The sequence below is a fragment of the Lissotriton helveticus genome, chromosome 8 (assembly GCF_964261635.1).
Source record: "Lissotriton helveticus chromosome 8, aLisHel1.1, whole genome shotgun sequence".
In the NCBI taxonomy this organism is placed as follows: domain Eukaryota; kingdom Metazoa; phylum Chordata; class Amphibia; order Caudata; family Salamandridae; genus Lissotriton; species Lissotriton helveticus.
The window spans coordinates 1,086,137,725-1,086,157,165 of NC_136069.1; positions in this window are offsets into that span (position 1 = coordinate 1,086,137,725).

Below are 19,441 nucleotides of genomic sequence, written 5' to 3' on the forward strand. Positions count from 1 at the left end.
TGGATCAGCCTCTAGCCTCTAGCCCCCTCGATGTCGATTCCATTCCTCTACCCAATGCCTCTGCCAGCCCAAGAGGATGTGAGACACACCCGGCATCCACTGATATCCTCGACAATCACAATTCTTGTTCTTCTTGGTCCAAATTCAACATGGTCCAGCCGAGACAAATACATTCCATCCTTTCTATCCCAAACAGGGAACCTCCTCGCAATCCTAGATGCAGCAATTCCCACAACCTCACCCGTGTGAACATCACCCAGACTCCTTCCCCCATAATCCAGTATGACTTAAATGTGTACTGCTAATGTGGATAAAGCAGAGGAATTGTACACAAGGTGGATTGAGAGCGCATGTGACAAATTTGTGCCTATAAAACTTTTCACTCCCAGGAGAGCTCAGCCATTGGCACCTTGGTTCTCTGATTACCTGCAAAAACACAAAACAGACTGTAAGAGGCTTGAGAGGATCTGTAGGAGGGGGTATTGTCCTATTAATAAAGAAAAGTATAAAGGAAGTCCTATTATTTATAAGCAATTGATACCGGAGGCAAAAATAGTCTAGTTTTCCGAGCAGATACAGAGGGCAAACTCATCTTCTAGAGAACTGTTCAGGACCATCTGAAAATTGACTATCCCGACCAAGCCTAGCACTCATAGCAGCCCAGCTTTGTGTGAGTCACTAGCCTACTTCTTTAGGACTAAGGTAGAAGGGATCTTTTCCTACTTTTCCAATGCCTAAGGAGAGGCGGGGGAAGCACCTAACAGTACCGAATCAAAGTTGAGGACGCCGTTGGATAGATTAGAGCGGTTTAGTCCTTTACAGTCCACGGAGGTCCTAAACTTATTGCGGGCGGCTCGGTCAGGATCTCTCAATGATCCTTGCCCGGTTGCAGTCCTTAAGATCTGCTCTGTGGTCATTGCATCCAGACTTACACCCATGTTTAATAAGATTATTGACATGGGTGAGTATCTTAGGAGGTGTATAGAAAACACTGGAGGGAGGTAGAGCGAAGGGTTGGATTCCTGCTCCACAAGGTACTTAAATAAACAAAGAGAATCCAACTCCATACCAGCGGAGCAGTGTGAGGGGTAAGACGGTGATCATAGCGTCCTGTTGAAATTGCAAGTCAAGCAACACCCCTGACGTTCCATTATGCTCATGAAGCCAACAAGCAAGCTTCATAAGTCATTGTACTTGTAGCAGACCGCTGTAGGCACACTAAGCCTGAATATTTCACTTTTCTGTAAATACACAAACATTTTTATTAAGAATACGTGAGTAAGGTGGGGAAGTTGTGCCCCCGTCCTGAAGAAGGAGCTTGACTCCGAAACATGTCGACGCACACCAGAGGTCCTGTTCTTTAATTAACAGAATTGACCTCGCACTGCACTTCTTTTAACAGTACCAGCCAGAGTTCAGAATAAAAGTTTTTTCTATAGACTCATGTACCAGGTACTTTTTAACCCTTCACCACATCCCACCACTCACTTATAAATACACCCCACACACTCCACACAACACATAGTCATTACTGCAAGTGCTCCCACGTAGTCGTAGGTTGTAGCACGCCGCATCCCGCTAGAGGGGTGCGAAGACCCCGATGATGAAGCATGACACCAAGGGGCCTTTTGGTGTGTGAGGGGTATTTTACAAAACACTGAGTGCTTCAACTTGTGTCGATCACTCTCTCCCCTCCTTCGATTTGGATTATCTTAGGAGGTGAGCATCCGCTTCAGTACTTTCCCTAATAAAAAAAAACCAAATTGGATGAAAAGGATCCTAATAGTTACAGACCAATATCACGTCTCCCACTACCGGTCAAGATACTAGAGAAAGCTATTAACCAACAACTAAGCGCATTCTTTCAGAAGACTAAGGCACTGGACACTATGCAATTTGGGTTTCGTGCAGGACATAATACAGAGCTGGCTCTTATCAAGGCCTCTGAGGAGGTTAGAGCGGCTATGGACCAGGGAGGGGTGGCTGTTCTGATTCTGTTGGACTTGTCGGCAGCCTTCGACACGGTCCACCATGGGGTGTTGATGGACCGGTTGTCGGGGCAGGACTAGAGGGCTCAGCCTGGAGTCTGCTGAAGTCCTTCCTGACCGACAGAATACAGACAGTTGACCTGGGGTCGGATAAATCAAAGCCTTTTTCCCACCCTTACGGGGTGCCGCAGGCGTCCTCCCTCAGTCCAATGCTCTTTAACATCTACGTCAGCCCACTGGCGGCCTTGATAAGATCCTTTGGTCTGCAACTTACATCTTATGCCAATGACACACAAATTGTGTTATCTACACAACGAGGGTCTCAAGTGGAAATGACAGCAAGATGTCACGATTGTCTAAAGAACGTGGCAGAATGGATGGCCTCCAATTGCCTTAAATTAAACGCCGGGAAGACCGAGGTCATTATGTTTGGAAACAATCTAACATATGGACCTCTGATATGTGCCCTGAGGCCTTGGGAAGTCTACCAGTCCCCACTGGGAAAGTAAAAAATCTGGGTGTGATTGTGGACGAAAATTTGGACTTAGGAGATCAGGTTAGTGGAGTAGTGTCGTCCTGTTGCGGTGCCACAAATAAAAAAGGCCAGATGGGGAGGAAACAGCTTCTCCTTCTGTGCAGCAAAACCCTGGAACAATTTGCTGGTGCATCTTACAAATGCCTCAGAGCTCCTTTCATAATGAAAAGGGCTTAAGACCTGGTTATTTATGGAATAGACCCCCGTTTCCTGTTCAGGAGCCAGTAGGTAGCGCCGGGACGCCCTTGGGCATAAGTGCGCTTTATAAGCTCCTAAATAAATACTTGATTGCAGATCAGCCAGTAAAAATGCCTCCAATATCTTCGACCTCATCCAACACAAGGATTTAGACATTATCATCCTCACTGAAACTTTGTTAAATTCTGCTTCCACTTCCATCTTAGACCTCCTAATACCTCCCAATCTTGACATAATTAGGCTAGAAAGAGATCTGAAGTTGGGTGGTGGCCTAGCCTGTATTCACAGGAATACACTCTTGATTTCTCACTTGGAGTCCTCTGCGCTTTCCTTCATTGAATACCTATGTCATAGCATCTCAAGTAAGAACCTACTGGTTTGCAAACTTCACACCTTTTATCACCCACCGGGTGACAATCTCCCCTTCATTGAACAACTAATGGAAATCATCACTAGCAATGTTGACTCAGAAGTGGCCAAAATCTTCCTTGGTGATGTCAACCTTCACTGGTCTAACCCCAACGACTCAGCTGTATCTTGCCTTAAATCATTCCTAAATGATCAATATCTGGCTCAGCACTGCAACCAACCAACACTTATTAAAGGAGAAACTCTAGACCTCAGCATCTCAAAGGGCAGATCATCGCTCCATTACCCCTTGTGATTGGTCCGACGACCATAGCATCCTATTTTACACTGACAGGGAGGTGTTGATGAGGAAGGCTCAAACATTGAAAGCAAAGATATGGAAAAGAGACCTCAGATTCATAAACTCTGACTATCTAGCTGCCCAATCTAAATCTGCCCTCTCCACCCAAGCTGACTTGGTCGAGGTGCAATCACTCACCGATGCCTACAATTCGACAGACACCAACATTATGGATGACCTTGCTCCACTCCAACTTAAAAATGCCTCAACAGGGGGCGTGGCTTGGCCGGCGATGTGAGCTGACACACTGCTGCGTAGCTCCCGCCGCCGTTGGGCCTTTCACTGGCAATTAAGGTGGATTTCGGGGTGTCCAGACCCGCTACACACCTCCCCGGAGCCCCCGACAAGCTGGGCAATACCTTTGTGTGTGGTGCCTCCGTGCTACGCCTGGTGGAAGGCAGAAACGAGCGGACGGCTCGCTCCAGGCGGGAACTGCCTGTCCGTCCGCCATCTTGCGGCCCTGTAGGAGCGGCCTACAGCGGAGTCCAGCGGACACTGTGAGCGTCGGCGGACGCCAGCTGATGCTACCCCGGCCCTTCCCACACGGGGAGACTGCCGAGCCTTTACCTGTGGCCGCTGCGGTGAGAAGTGGGGACCGGGCTGAGACCCCTGAGTGGCTTCTGTGACCGGTGCGCTCAGGCCCCCGCGTTCCAGGGCGGAGCTGAGAGGCAGCAGGACCTGCTGCCCGGATCCAACGGTGGTCGGAGGTGCTCCTGACCTCGCCTCCCCGGCGTGCTGCGGTGGAGAAGCAGAACTGCGGCGGGGAGCGGCGGTGAGGATCGGAGCGGAGCTCCGGTGCGGACGGTGCCCCCGGGGCACTTTGGAGAGCGGACGGCGCCCGCCACGATACAGGCCCGCATGGAGACGCCGTGACAGCGCGGCAACACAGCGGCTCCTCCCTGTGGGTGAGTGAGGACTTGGGACTGCTGCGGGTAGCGCTATCCGGTGCCGGCCCCCCCCTGGGGAGATTGTGGCCTCCTTTGACCATTGCCAGTGGGAGCTGACTGCGAGTATTGCGTGGGTCCCCACTGATGTGAGGGGTCTGTTCCCTGGCCTGACCGGCCTCTTGTACCTGAGGCATACCCCTGAGCTGGAAGATTACAGCGGAAGGACTGATCCGCGTCGGTGCGTTCGAATGTGAGGTGCTGTTGCCTGGTGGTCCCTGGTCTACCTGCTCTGCAGCGGGGGGTGTGCTGGGAGCTCGCTACTGCGGGGGGTGACGGGGCGGAGCCCGGAACCCTTGGGTGCGTTGGGATTTCGCGCCAGTGTTCCCCCCCCTTCTGGCTTTGCTCGCACGACCTACCTCGGGCAGGGGCCCTGACACGGCCTGGGCGGCGCTCTTTAGACCGCACGGAAGATGACACGCACGAACAGGAGCAGCAAGGCGGAACCGGCGCCGACCCCCAAGGGAAACCCGGTGACGGCCATGTGGGGCAAAGTGGGAGTACCAGCGGCCAGTGGGGGCCCACCTGCGGAACTGGTGGATTCACCTCCGGTCACACAGGCGTTCATGGCCGCCTTCATGACTGACCTTAAGGCCGAGATCGGATCCCTGAGGACAGAGGTCCACTCATGCGTCACAGAACTCAGGAGGGAGGTCATGGAACTGGGGGACCGCATAGACAGTCTGGAGAGGACCGCGGACACGCGCACCGAGGACCGGGAACACCTATGGCAGCGCTTAACGGCCCTGGAGGAACAAAATATTGAACTCCAAATCAAGCAGGAGGACTTGGAGAATCGGGGTCGACGAAACAACCTCCGCATCCGCGGCGTGCCACTCGGCGAAGAAGGGGAGGTCGTAATGGACTTTGTGGCACAACTCCTCCACGAGGTGCGAGGCGACGAGGATGTATCACCTCCCACACTAGACCGGGCTCACCGGGTGGCGGCACCTACGGGGAAATCGGGGCTTCTCCCGGACATCCTCACGCGGGTGCATTTCTTTGTGGAGAAGGAGGAGATTTGGAAGTGCGCACGAGACAAGCCGGATCTACAATACAAGGGCCACAAGATTCAACTCTTCCAAGACCTAGCACCCAATACCCTGAAGCGAAGACGCGCTTTTCGCCCAGTAACGGAGAAGTTGCGGTCCATGAACATCTCATACCAATGGGGCCATCCCTTTGCGCTTATCTTTCAATGGGAGGGTAAGCGTAAATACTTGCGGTCCTACAACGAGGCGGCGCGGCTCCTCAACATTGCGGGCTCTCCCCCGGGGAGCCCCTCTAGACACCCTCCACGCAAGAGGACACCGCTTGCCCCGGACTGGACCACGGTGCCGAGGAGACAGCGCGCGTCACCTGTTGACACACCAACAACCAGCCAAGCCAGGCAGGACGTCATCGCCCACATTAGAGCGCTAGAGGAAGCAGAGATCGATCGTGCGGAGCGCTCCCCTGCGGAGCGCTCCCCTGCGGAGCGGCCCTCTACACCGTGAGATGGACATCGCACATGTGGCACGCTACTTGAGGTACTGTTCCCTCACACCCCTCCGGCGGGCAGGGGATGGATGTGTGGCGGGAGGGAGGTTGCTTGGACTCCTGATCCCCTTGTGCTGGGCCTGGGAGGGTGGGGGCTCCATACCTCCTAGTGTTTCCGGCCAGTCATGTCCCAACAGAACTGTCTCCTGGGGAGTGACATCCCGATGGACATTCAAACCTGTGGGTGTAGGATGCCCTACTCTGGGGACAGTGTAATTTGGCCCTGTTGGCCACACCTTAACGATCTATGCCGTCAGCCCTACAGGCTGCTGAAAGTTTGGTTTCTTCACTTGGCTTTCTTTCTCCTCTTCTTTCTCTCTTTCCTTCCTTTTTCTGTCTACTATGGGGGGCTGGGGGTGGGGGGGGGTGGGGTGGGCGGAGTTGGAGGGGGTGGGCCCTCTGGGTGGGGCATTTGGCCAGTGGGTGCTCTGCTGCGCGTAGCTTTGCGTACCTATTTCAGGGATCCCTACGATGAAGAGTGATGTGACCAAACCCCTTAAGATTTTATCACTCAATGTTAAGGGCCTTAATTCACCTAATAAGCGCCAACAGCTCTGGCACTATTTCCTGCGACATGACCCGGACATCATTTTCATACAGGAGACCCACCTTCTCCAGGCTGATACAAGGCGCATGGCGCATCCTAGATACCCCCTCCAATACTGGGCGGCTGCGGACACGAAAACGGCAGGGGTGGCAATTTTGTGCAAAGCTGGCATCAGGCGGGGTACTGACAAGCTCTTCCGGGGTGGTGATGGCCGTTTCCTCAAGGTGTCGGTCGAGGTGGGTTCTCGCCGTCTTACGCTGTGCAATGTGTATGCGCCCAACCTGGCACAGGATCGCTTCCTTCGGGATCTTTTGCGTGACCACGTCCTCCGGGGTGGGCCCTCGATTGTTCTCGGGTCGACTTTAACCTGGTATGGTGCCCTACGATGGACCGGAGTGCGGGCTCCTTTCATGGAGCAGGGGCGATGTCCTCGGCTCTTCGCAAACAGATAGGTGACTTGGGTCTCTTCGACGCGTGGCGCTACTTCTCCCCCGAAAAAAAGGGAATATTCTTTTTATTCTAGTGCTCACCGCTCTTATTCCGGCATTGATCATGTGTTCATATCTCACGATCTGCTTTGTGATGTGGTGGATGCTGAGATGTCGGACATATCCATCTCGGACCATGCGCATATCGAGTTGCTTCTTAGAGATCCGCGGAGCGGCCCTCCTAGGGAGCGGAAATGGCATCTGCCCCCGCACCTCCTCAGAGATGCAGCGTCGGTTGACGACATCCGCATGGCCATTACCTCCTACTTTGAGTTCAACGATCTGCCGGAAACGCCGTTCCCAGTGGTGTGGGACGCCTTTAAGGCTACAATACGGGGCCATATCACCTCCCTTGCGATTGCGCGGGCACGGGAGAAGAGGGCGGTGGAGGAAGGCCTGGTAACGGACCTGCGGGCGGCGGAGGCGCAGAATCAGGAGGAGTCCACGCTAAGGACGCGGAGGCACCTGGCTAATCTGCGGGATCAGTTGCGCATGCTACGAGCGAACCGGGCGGAGACATCTCTCTTGGCACTGAAGCGCTTGCACTTTGACGGAGGGGATAAAGTGGGGAAACTTTTGGCGAGACGACTGAGGGTCAAGGCGGCCAGATCCCACATTGCGAACGTGATGCTCCCAGACGGGTCTCGGGCGACGGCGGCGGAGGCTAAAATGGAGGCGTTTCGGGACTATTACGCCTCCTTGTACGCGGCGGCTCCACCGGCCCCTGCCCAGTCGGAGGAGGTTCTGGAGCATTATGGCGGGACGCGCCTACATTCCGATGCGGCGGAACGGTTAGAAGAGCCACTCTCGCTTGATGAGGTGACTGAGGCCATCAAAGATCTGAACTTGGGGAAGACGCCGGGCCCTGATGGCTTGCCGCTCTCCTTTTACCGCCTTTTCCAGGGGCAACTGAGTCCTTATCTTCTCAGACTCTTTGCCTCCTTAGATGATGGCCAGGGTCCTTCCCCGGACATGGGGATGGCGGAAATAGCTCTAATTCCTAAGCCTGGGAAGGATCCAGCGCTCTGCTCATCGTATCGCCCGATTGCGCTGCTCAATACTGATTTTAAAATTTACACGAAGGTGCTGGCTAGAAGACTTGATCCCCACATGCCGGACCTTGTTGACCCTGATCAAGTGGGCTTCATTCGGGGCCGCCAATGGGCCGATAATGTGCGGAGATTAGCACACTTGGTGGGGAAAGTGCACCACTGGCACATTCCGGCGTGCCTCCTGTCATTGGACGCTGAGAAAGCGTTTGATCGCGTGGACTGGGTGTTCCTCCAGGCGGTCCTCTGTAAGATGGGGCTCGGTCCCAAGATGATTGCCAGGATCATGGCACCTTATGTTGCGCCGCGGGCACGGGTCGGGTGAATGGGAGGTTGACGGAAACGTTCGCCATTGGCAGAGGGACGAGGCAGGGCTGCCCCCTCTCGCCCCTGCTGTTCGCCCTGGCGGTTGAGCCTCTGGCGGACTTGATCAGGCGAAACCCGGACATTCGCGGCGTTCGGATGGGTGGGCAAGTCCATAAGGTGGCATTATATGCGGACGACCTCATCCTCACTCTCACGGAGCCCCGACAGTCCTTACCGGCGCTCCACGCAGTGCTCTGCTCCTTCGAAGGCGCCTCCAGCTTGAAAATTAATCACGATAAGTCGTGGGTACTCAACCTTACGATCCCTCAGGCCGATATTCCTCTCCTTGAGCGATTGTGCTCCTATCGATGGACGGACCAACATATCCGGTACCTCGGTCTCTCCCTGACTCCCTCTTTGGAGGGTTGGTCGGCACTCAACTGGGCAGAATGTCGCAAATCTGTCCTCAATGATTTGCAGCGGTGGAAGCCTCTTATCCCCTCTTGGCTGGGTAGATTGAATGCAATCAAAATGTCTATACTACCCAAACTACTCTACCTATTTCAATGCCTTCCTACGCCTATCCCTATGTCGAAGATTAGAGCCTTGCAAAGGGACTGTACTAAATTCATTTGGGGGGGGCAAGAGACCCCGCTTCTCTCAGGCACTCCTTATGGCCCCGCGAGATCGCGGAGGACTGGGATGCCCAAATATGGTGGACTATTATTGGGCCGCTCATTTGCGGTTTGTGATTGAGTGGGGTATTAGGCGGAGTGAGAAGGGGTGGCTACATCTGGATCGGGCGGTCACAGGTCGCACCATCTGGAACTTGGCCTGGATCCATAGGGCGGGACGGTCCCCTAGTGCTTATTTGGCGGCCCCCACGAAGACGGTTCTGAACGTGTGGGACAAGGTGGCGGTACGGAGAGGCCTGACGACTTTCCCCTCGCCACACGCCCCCATAGAGGATAACCCATGGTTTCCACCGGCCAACCGCACTACCGCCTTTCGCAGATGGACGCGGGAGGACTGTAAAGTCCTTACAGATCTCTTTGATGGAGGCTCCTTTAAGTCCTTTGCCCATTGTCGGGACGAGTTCCATCTTCCCCCAGAGGCCGAACTGCAGTTTCTCCAACTGCGTCATTGGGCCTTATCGGATGCGGTGTACCCGGGGGCCACCCGGGCCTTCACCCCGTTTGAGCAGCTGGCCCGTTCTGGTGCGGGCACGACGGGCCTCATATCTAAGATCTATCGAATTCTACAACATCCACATACTCCCCCTGCTCACCCGTATCAGCGACAATGGCAGGAGATGCTGGGCACTGATATCGATCAAGCGCAATGGGCCCGCCTCTGGAGGGATGTCCCTAAGATATATCGCAGCGTGCCACAACAAGAAAACGCGTATAAGGTAATGACGCAATGGTACTACACGCCACAGCGTCTGCACAGGATGTTCCCCTCTGTGTCGCCCGGTTGCTGGAGGTGCCATCATGTGCCTGGAGACTTCCTACACATCTGGTGGACTTGCCCCGTGATCGCTATCTTTTGGAAAGAGGTGTTGAGCCACATTCGGGGGGTGCTGGGATTTCCTATGCCTGATGCTGCTAGTACAATGTTGCTGGGAATTAAACCTGCCGACTTGCTGGCCCTGACCCGCAGTGACTGGACTATAGCGATGCAGATGTTGGGTGCCGCCAGACAACTTATTGCCCTGTATTGGAAGAAGGTGGAGGCTCCCCCCCTAGCTATATGGTTTGGCAGATTGTGGCAGGTCATCACTATGGAGCTCCTCTCGGCTAGGCTACAGTCCCGCACGACCCGCTTTGATAAGGTTTGGCGGCCCCTAGTGACTTATCTTTGCAGGAGCGAAGGTGCTAGGAATATGCCCCCGGCGCTGTGAGCGTTGCAACTAGTGGAGGATGCGGTGCTCCCCTTTACTCCTCGCAACCTGTGACACTGGAGTGGACCTTCTGAAGGGTGCTCCGCTGGCTGCGCCCCCCCCCCTCCCCGGGCTCTTCCGTCCTCGCTGCCCTGGCTGTTCCCCCTCGCTCCCTCCGCTCTTCCTCTCTGCTCCTTCTAGTTTCTGTCTCTACTCTTTTTGCTGCCTTCTGATAGGCTTCCGGTTGAGTGTTGGGCCACTACGGCCCGTTGTTTGTTTCTGTTTGAATTGTTTGTACCTGCCCACCTCTCGGGGTGGTGTATAAGGCGGGGTATCACTGGGGCGTGGTGGACTGCGCTTGCAGATCTCCCCTTTGAGCGACTTACTGGGGTTCTGGACTGACTTTGATGTGCACGACGACGAACATAATTGAACGTACCAGCTCACGCAGAGTCTACGCAACGAGTTATACAACGCGGCCGGCCCCATGAGGGTTGTAGGCTTATCGCTGTGTCAATGTGACCCTTTTATTATGTGTGTCTCTGAATGGGACTTAATAAAATAGATGTTGAAATAAAAATGCCTCAACAAAAATATTCAAACCGTGGTACAATGACAACTTAAACAAAGAACAACGCTACATTAGGGCAGTTGAACATTCCTGGCAATCCAATCCCTCCTCGGACCAACTAAAACTCCTTAGAGATGTCAGGAGCCTCTACAACAAGCAAATCAAGAGTGCCAAAGCTGACTTCTTCAGACACCAACTGGATCCAACGGCAAACCGCGCCAAGAAACTGTTCGAATTGGTCAAAGAGCAATCAGTTGTTGGTCCAACCCACTCTGAACCTGGTGGCACCCCACCTCATGCGACCAACTTGACGCTTGCTTCTCAGAGAAATCAAGACTCATCTCTGCTGACCTCGCCTCTAAGAAGGCTCTATTGCCTTACTCAACTGCCGCCTCCCCCCTTGACCCCTTTGAAAAGGGCAAATCTACCATCAAGAACACCAATAACAATGCGTCATGGGGCACCTTTATCCCATTTAGTGAAAATGACCTCCACAAGATTCTTCAGAATATCAACCCTTCCAACCACTTCAGTAACCCATTGCCCCCGGCCATCTTCAAAGAAATCAAGAATGCACTGATCCCCACATGAAAAAGGATAGTAAACGCTTCTCTTTCATAAGGCACGATACCCAATTGCCTAAAAGCAGCTCAGGTATCACCTATTCTGAAAAAAACTAACACTGACAAATCTGATCTCAATAATTTCTGCCCCATTTCCAACATCCCCAACCTAGCGAAATTTGTAGAATAATTTGTCCAATCTCAACTTTGTGCTCACATAGAGAATTATCAACTCCTAGACCAGCATCAATCTGGTTTTAGGAATGGGCACAGCACCGAATCGGCTCTCACTTACTTTATGGATGACATTTTAAAAAATGCTTGACAAAAACGAATCCTGCCTCCTGATTCTTCTTGACATTTCCTCTGCATTCGACACAGTTAATCATGACAACCTCCTAGCCATCCTTCAGAACAGAATGAGTTTGCTGAGCAGGTGCTACAATGGTTCTTGTCTTTCCTACATCACAGATCACAAAGAGTCAAGGCAAACCACTCTCTCTCCCAGCACTCTCCTATACTCATGGGGGTCCCCCAAGGGTCCGCTCTATCTCCTATCCTCTTCAATCTTTTCCTGGAACCTCTCGCTAACTCATTAAGCTCCATGAACATTCTCTTCCACATGTATGCGGACGACAAGCAACTCTATGTGAAAATCTCATCCCTGGAAAACACCATCTCCCTCAAAACTACCCTAACGTCTACTCAAAACTGGTTAACAGAAAACAATCTCCTGCTAAACACTTCCAAAACAGAATTCCTGCTCATCTCCCCTCCGAACCACATCCCTTAGCTAGTCCTATGGCTGAGTCAACTCACTGCGTTCAGTTGCACTCCTCTCATCATAAACTCAGCCACATCTCTCTGAGTCGCCATGGACAAACACCTGAATATGAAAAATCATATCAGCAATGTATGTAAGGGAGCAAACCATTTGTTGAGGTCACTCAGAAATATCAAATCTTTCCTTCCACTAAATGATTTCAAGCAGGTGGTCTAAGCACTTGTCTTGCTGAGGCTAGACTATGGTACTGCCACCCTCTGTGGCCTTCCCAAATACGCCCTGGCTCCATTAAGGTCATCACTGAACACAGTGGCTAGACTGGTCACAGGCACCAAACGATATGAACATATATCCCCAGTCCTAAAATCTCTCATTTGGCTGCAGTTAAAGATTGCCGTTCTGGCACACAAAGCCCTTTACTTCAATACTCCCAGGCACCTTGCACAAAAACTTGAACTATCCTGTGGTTTAAGAACCTCAAGAAGCTCCACTACTTTCCTCTTGAAACCACTCATACTTAACAAAAAATGAACTTGTTACAGAGCTTTCTCCGACGCTGCACCAAAGATATGGAATTCTCTTCCACCGGAAGTACGCAGAATCTTTTCAACGAAGGCTTTCAATTTGGAAGCTAAATGATTCCTTATGAACAAATTCTTACCCTAAGAGGGATAGGCTCACTTGCTCGTTGTCATTGTTCCCACTATCATGATACCTCTATTTGTAACAGCTCTTCTTTAATGCACACTGGGACCTGCCCTCATTGCCTGTGTACACCTGCTTATTGTATTACCCTCCTGAGCGCAATTGTCCCGCATTTTACGACCATTGCAGTCTTCTTTTTCTCTCTCTCTATCGGATGTTGATATTGCATTCATGTTCTTCCTCGCATCATATTGTAAAGAGCTCTGATTTCCTTTGGGATCTTGTTTGCGCTATATAAAACTTTATAAATAAATAAAATAAAAAATAAATAAATAGGTACCATTAAATATATATAGTAGACCTGACATATTTTGGCCTGATTCCCCTGTCTTTTTTGCTTTCTGGCCTTCTGTTTTGGATGGTATGCTGGACTTGTTTTTGCTGGTTCAGTGCCTCTGCGCACTTTTTCACTGCAATCCAGTGCTAAAGTGCAAGTGATCCAACTGTAAATTGTTTTATGATTGGTTTTCCATGATTGGCATATTTGATTTACTGGTAAGCCCCTAATAAATGCACTCTGTGCGCCCAGGGCTGTTTATTAAATGCTACCAGTGGGCCTACAGCACTGGTTGTGCCACCCACACACGTAGCCTTTCAAATGTGTCTCAGACCTGCCACTGTGGTGTAGTGTGTGCACTGTTTTTTACCAACCATATCGACCTAGCAAGTGGACCTACTTACCAGGCCCTAACATTCCCTCTTCTTTCATGTAAGTCAACCCTAAGGTAGGCTCTAGGTAGCGCCGTGGGCAGGGTGCAGTATATTTAAAAGGTAGGACATGTAGTAGTGTATTTTACATGTCCTCATAGTAAAATACAGCCAATTTAATTTTTCACTATTTAAAGGCTGTCTCTCCCGAAGGTTATCATTGGAGCTGCCTTGTAACATTTTGCAAGTATAACTTTCAATTGGGAAGAGATGGACATTTTGAATTCAGGTTCCCTGAACTCAGGATTTAAAAATACATCTTTTGGTGAAGGTGGTTTTTGAATTGTGCATTTGAAAGTGCCACTTTTTGAAAGTGGCCATTTTCATCCTTAACCTGTGTGCCTCTGCCTGCTTTTGGATTCGCCGTCTGGTTTTAGACTGATAGGGGCTGTTTGTGCATTCACTCCAGACACTCACACAAAGGGAGCTGAGGTGTACCCTGTGTACGCTGATGGGTCATCCTGGGCTACAGTGATAGGAGTTGCCACTGACACTTGAATAGTCTGTCGATGCTCTGCACAATACTGTCTCCAACTTTGGAAGTGAAACTGGACCAGGGAGGACAGAACTGGTTTTACTGAGCAAGAGAGACTTTCTGAACAAATACTTTAAAGGAAAAAAGGGGTATAAGTATTTAAACCTAAAACCCCAGAACATTAGATTACTTCTTGAATCAAGAGGAAGCTCTGCCAAGGAGAAGAGCTGAAGGGCTGTGTGAGTACTGCCCCTTTGCTGTGTGTTGCTCTGCTTAGTTGGCCTGCAGTTGCTGCTTCTGCCAAGGAGAGACTGGACTCTGTTGTGAAACCTGGTTGAGAAGAAACTCTGAGGGCTTGTGCATGCTTGCCTCTTCTCTGAAGTCTCAAGGACACAAGGACTACACCAACAGCTTCCTTGAACTCCACTTCTGGGACATTTGACCTGCTAGCTGATTCCAAGTCCAGTTCTGGGCCTTAGGAGGTTTTTCCTGTTATAGAAAGTTGTTAAGAACTGAAGAAACTATGGAAATCAATGCTTAGCCCTTCTTGCAGCTGTTTTATTCTACCTGCACCACTGTGGGGGAGAAGAATCGGATGCACGGCCTGTGTTGCCGTAGAATCTACGTAGCACCTGTAAGCAGGCTGAAAAAACGTCATGAGCTGAGTCCCATGCACCAATCTTCGAAGTCCAAGATCACCGCACTGACTCGGATGCAGGCCCTGCTATGTGGCTAAAAGAATTGATGCACTGTTGGGCTGCAGCTGAAGAAATCACCGCAGCGTCTGTGTGACCACCGAGCATCAGCCTCCAGCGCATCTGGATTTCTTTGCATGGCACCTGTTCACCAAATCTACATTGACGCAGTAAGAAACCAACGCATCACCACCAAGCACAGTTAGAAACCGATGCATTCCAACCTCTCTAATAAGGAACAAATGCATCACCTCCCCTGTGTAGCAGTAAGGAAACGACATATCATCTTTCCTGGAACAAGGAACCAACACATCACCTTCCCTGAGTGTTAGGAACTAACGCATCACCTTCCCTGTGCCTGTTTGGCTTTTGATTTTTGACGCATCCCAGGTACTCTGCAACAAAAGTGACGTATCCATAGTTTTATATGGACAGAACTGTTTTTAATCATGATATCTGTATGTTGTTTCTTTTGCCATTTCAGTCTTGTTTGGTTTAGATAAAGAAACTTTATTTTTCTAAACCGGTGTGGTGTCCATATGTAGCGTTTTCACTGTGGTACTGTGGATTATGTGCAAATGCTTTACAAATTGCCTCGGATATAAGCCTGACTGTTGGTAACAAGCTACCAAGTGGGTGAGCAGAGATGTTTTAGGTGTAACTCCCTTATCCTGAATAGAAGGAACAGTCCCTACTTGGGCAGTGTTCAAGTCACTATGAACTAGAGACCCCTATTTCTATAAGCATACATGCATAGGTATGTGCATGCAACACAAGTAGGATCACATATCATACACCACAATATTGATGTTAAGTACACAAAGTACAGTGCTACACCATCCATTACATTACTGTCCTATGTAGGGGCTACAAAATGTTACAACAGTAATCTGTATTCCCTCTGGGACTCAGAGGCACATTGTAGTCTGTGGGAATGGAAAGGATGGCATTGAACAGAGTAAAATATTTATTTGAGATTGTTTCCTTTTCCTCTGGTAAGCAACAGAGATGTCCATACAGGGGATGGACCTCTTCAACCAGTTTCTACAGCTCCTCTTCAGAGAACGCACAAGCCCTCTCACCTGCTTAGCTTGACATGATTACTCCCAGAGGTGCACAACAGCAGCTAAAGCAGCTAAAATGAAGGAGGTTTTTCTAACCATGGTATACATGTACACGACATTCGCGTTCATTAGCATAGACAGACATGGCCATTGGGCAGCGACTGTCACAATCACCAACGTAACCCTATGGCTGTGTTCGCTGTGGATGAAACAGCCCAAAGTATGGTTGGCTTTCGCCGGCTGCAGTGGGCTCCGAATGTCCAATATGCGAGGTCGGGCATCTGCCATTTTAGTGGTTGGAAGTACAGTATTGGTGACTGTTAAGTGTGCCACCACCACTGCAAATATGTTGTAGCATGTTTGCATATGTACTACTCCATTGCCCTGTAATTTCCTATACACAAACATCGGTGTAGTTCATTACTGTGCATAAATTTTATATTAACGCAGTGCACTGTACACCGCAAGTGACAGTGTTCTGTGAGAACAATTCGAAATGTACAATATTGGATGTATAATATGCACATTTCTGTATCAGACATATGTGAAGACCACAATAGGGATTATAGGTGGAAGTTGGACAGTAGACAATTATTATGTGAATCATGTGTAATCCTTTTTGAACCAGTTCAGTTTTAGCACATTACTTTCGGCTTACTCTTAATATATGTAACTACGGACACTGTGACCAATGTTAAAAATTGTTTCCAATTCACACATACGTAACCTGGGAGAGGGAGACGGAGGTACCGGCCATTCCCAGACCATCAAACCATAGAATAATGGGATGTCATCAAGAATTTTCATTTGAATAGACAAACAATACAGGATTTATGTAATCCTTTGGATCCTGATCTCTTTCCTCAAAACAATGTGAAACTTGTGGTAGTAATGTATTTTATGTCCCAGGTTACTTTCGATACACAGTGGCTATATCTGGTGGTATGTCAAAACCAATTAGGTTACTCAACAATAGATACTAAATAGGTCATCTACCGAACCTCAAAGAAGGCCTTGTTAAATAGTGCCATAATAGTAAGGGAGAGGGAGGAAAAGGAGCTAAATGTAGGTCCAGTGACTCATGCTCCTAAGAACTAAAATTATATCCTGTGGAAGTCACAGTTCCTGTAGAAGAAGGGTGGGAGAGGAAACTACGGTCATTCAGGTTCAAGGTGGATGTGCAGTGAGTGCTAGAGTGGTGTAATGGCCTATCACAATTAACTTTAATGCCACTGGTAAAGTGGATTAATATTCCAGATAAAGCGGGAAAGTATCCCCATGAGATGTGGCTGCCGGTATCCTCGAGATAGTTCTCGAAGGGAATGGAGATCTGATAACCTACCCAACCTCACGCCGGCTCAGTGAAGAGCCCTCTTCACCGAGACTGTGTGAGGTTGGGTAGTCCTGAAGAAGCGCTTGGTTTCTCCTCCTGAGACCATTCTTTTCACGAAAAATTTCACCCTTCAACCTGCCCATTAGGAATATGCTTTCTGTCTAGCTACTGAGGACCATTACCCCCCTCGAAATGCACAAATTTTACTGAGGCCCAACACCAACGGGTGAGTGAAAGCAAACAATGTGAATGGGTGGTTCTATCGTATGATTTTGCAACACGATCAAAATGGAGATGCCTGCAACGTGAGGTGCGCAATGAGTTACAAAGGATTTTTTATTTCTCTAACTGATAATGGATGGATGATTTTACCAATGAACAGCCATACACTGGGTTAAAGATCAATTTTAAGCTGATTGGATTCTTGAATGATACACCACAGGCTTTCAATAAATCAGGTGAATAGTCCGTTATTTTGTAGTTCTGTATCGTCCCGAGAGAAAGACGCATGAGGCTGCAATATCAGGCACACTGAGTATTTGTCAAATGGCTAACAAGAAATCCCATATGATCACAATATGGGCATGCACTGGATGATGCATGCCATTATATAGAATCTCACATCTGGATTCTAGGTGACACACAGACCAATCAAAATTTGGAATAAGGTTGTGTGAATACAGTCACTAATATAGCTGTTTTTTAATTACAGGTTGGACCTATGAAAAAGAACAAAGCAAATAACCGGGCAAGTATATACTTGGCTCCCAGATGCAGTCAGGTACTTGCATCTAGACTGTACGAATTTTGACAACTCCTTGAGCTGACATACCAGGGAGGTGAGACTAATCACCCTGATGAAAGCTACAGACCCATTGGGGCCAGAGAGTAGGCCTGAAACATGTTGGTTTAGGGTCATAGGACCATTGTATCCTTAACACCCAACATATTCATTTTAATTGTTAACATCCCCAACTGCTCCATCACTAAAGAGATACCTTGGAGTAAGATGGAAGATTTTTCATCTTTATGCCCCCTGGTCTTTTACTGTAAAGTGCTCCCTGGAACATAGTCGAGCCCACCCGGACCTTTAGGAGTCAGGGAGAACTCGATGATGAAGCATGACACTATTCAGAGTGTGTGAGAGTTATTTAAAGAAAAGGAACCCTTTCCTTCCCAACCTTTAGGAAGGCAGAGCACCACCTGAAGAAATTAGTGCCCCGTATGTTAGACTTAAAACGAGGTGGGATACTTTTTTGTTTATATACTAACTAACTAATTAATTTCTTTCCTTTTAAATGAAAATTAAATGAATCTGTAGAACGATACTGCCTTGAGAACATTAGTATAAGGTATTAGTATAATATATTAGAATAACTTGAAACCAAAAGATTCCCAATGACAAATTCTTTCCTTAATTTGGGCTAGGTGCATTTGCTCGTAACCACTGATCCCTCAACTAGTGCACCAACATGAGTTGCATTGACCCTACCACATTTTTTTCCCATCTTCTGTCTCTGCTCACGGCTCATTTCGGTTGCATGTTTGCCCCAGTAGCATCCTGTTATTTAACTGGGTTATTATTCCCCCTTTCATACTTGTGTAAAGCGCTCTGATATCCCTCTAGATCTTCTTTGCGCTATATAAAACTTTATTAAAAAAATAATTATAATAAAATATCACATTTAACCTCAGCCACATTGATGCTAATCTGATTTTTTATTTTGCTTTTTAAGTTGACTGCTGAATCTAGGGACATATGTTTGCCTACCTTCTTCTGTGTCTTAGATCAGCAGTTCACCTTTATGGGTCTGCCCACAACTGAAGAATATGTGGCAAAATGGCAATAGTTTGTTAGATAATATTTGATATAATTTCTTACACCATATAATAACAGTTAACTAATATAAGTTAATATTGCAATGTATCAGCATACTTATGCCCCTTCCTGTTGTGAAGTTTGTACATTCTCCATTGTAGATTCTAAGAAGGTTATTTACATCCACATGCATCAATATATATTTTTGTGATTCCTTATTTGCGAAAAATTGCGAAACGCAAATAAAGAATCGCAAAAAGCAATGCATCAAAATTTTTGCATTTTTTTTTGCGATTCGCGAATCGCAACAAATATGCGAATTTTCAATTGCGAATTTGCAGTTTCTTGCATTACAATGAAGACACACCCAGGAAACCAGGAGACTGATTACACACACCTGCAGCCCAGTTCAAACTGCAGGAGTGGCTTTTGGCAGTTGGAGCTCTGCTTGCAGCTAGAGAAGGAGGGTTTTTTGTTTGCTGCTGAAGGAGAAATGGATACTGAAAGTTCAAAAGAAGACCAACAAGCAAGAAAAAGAA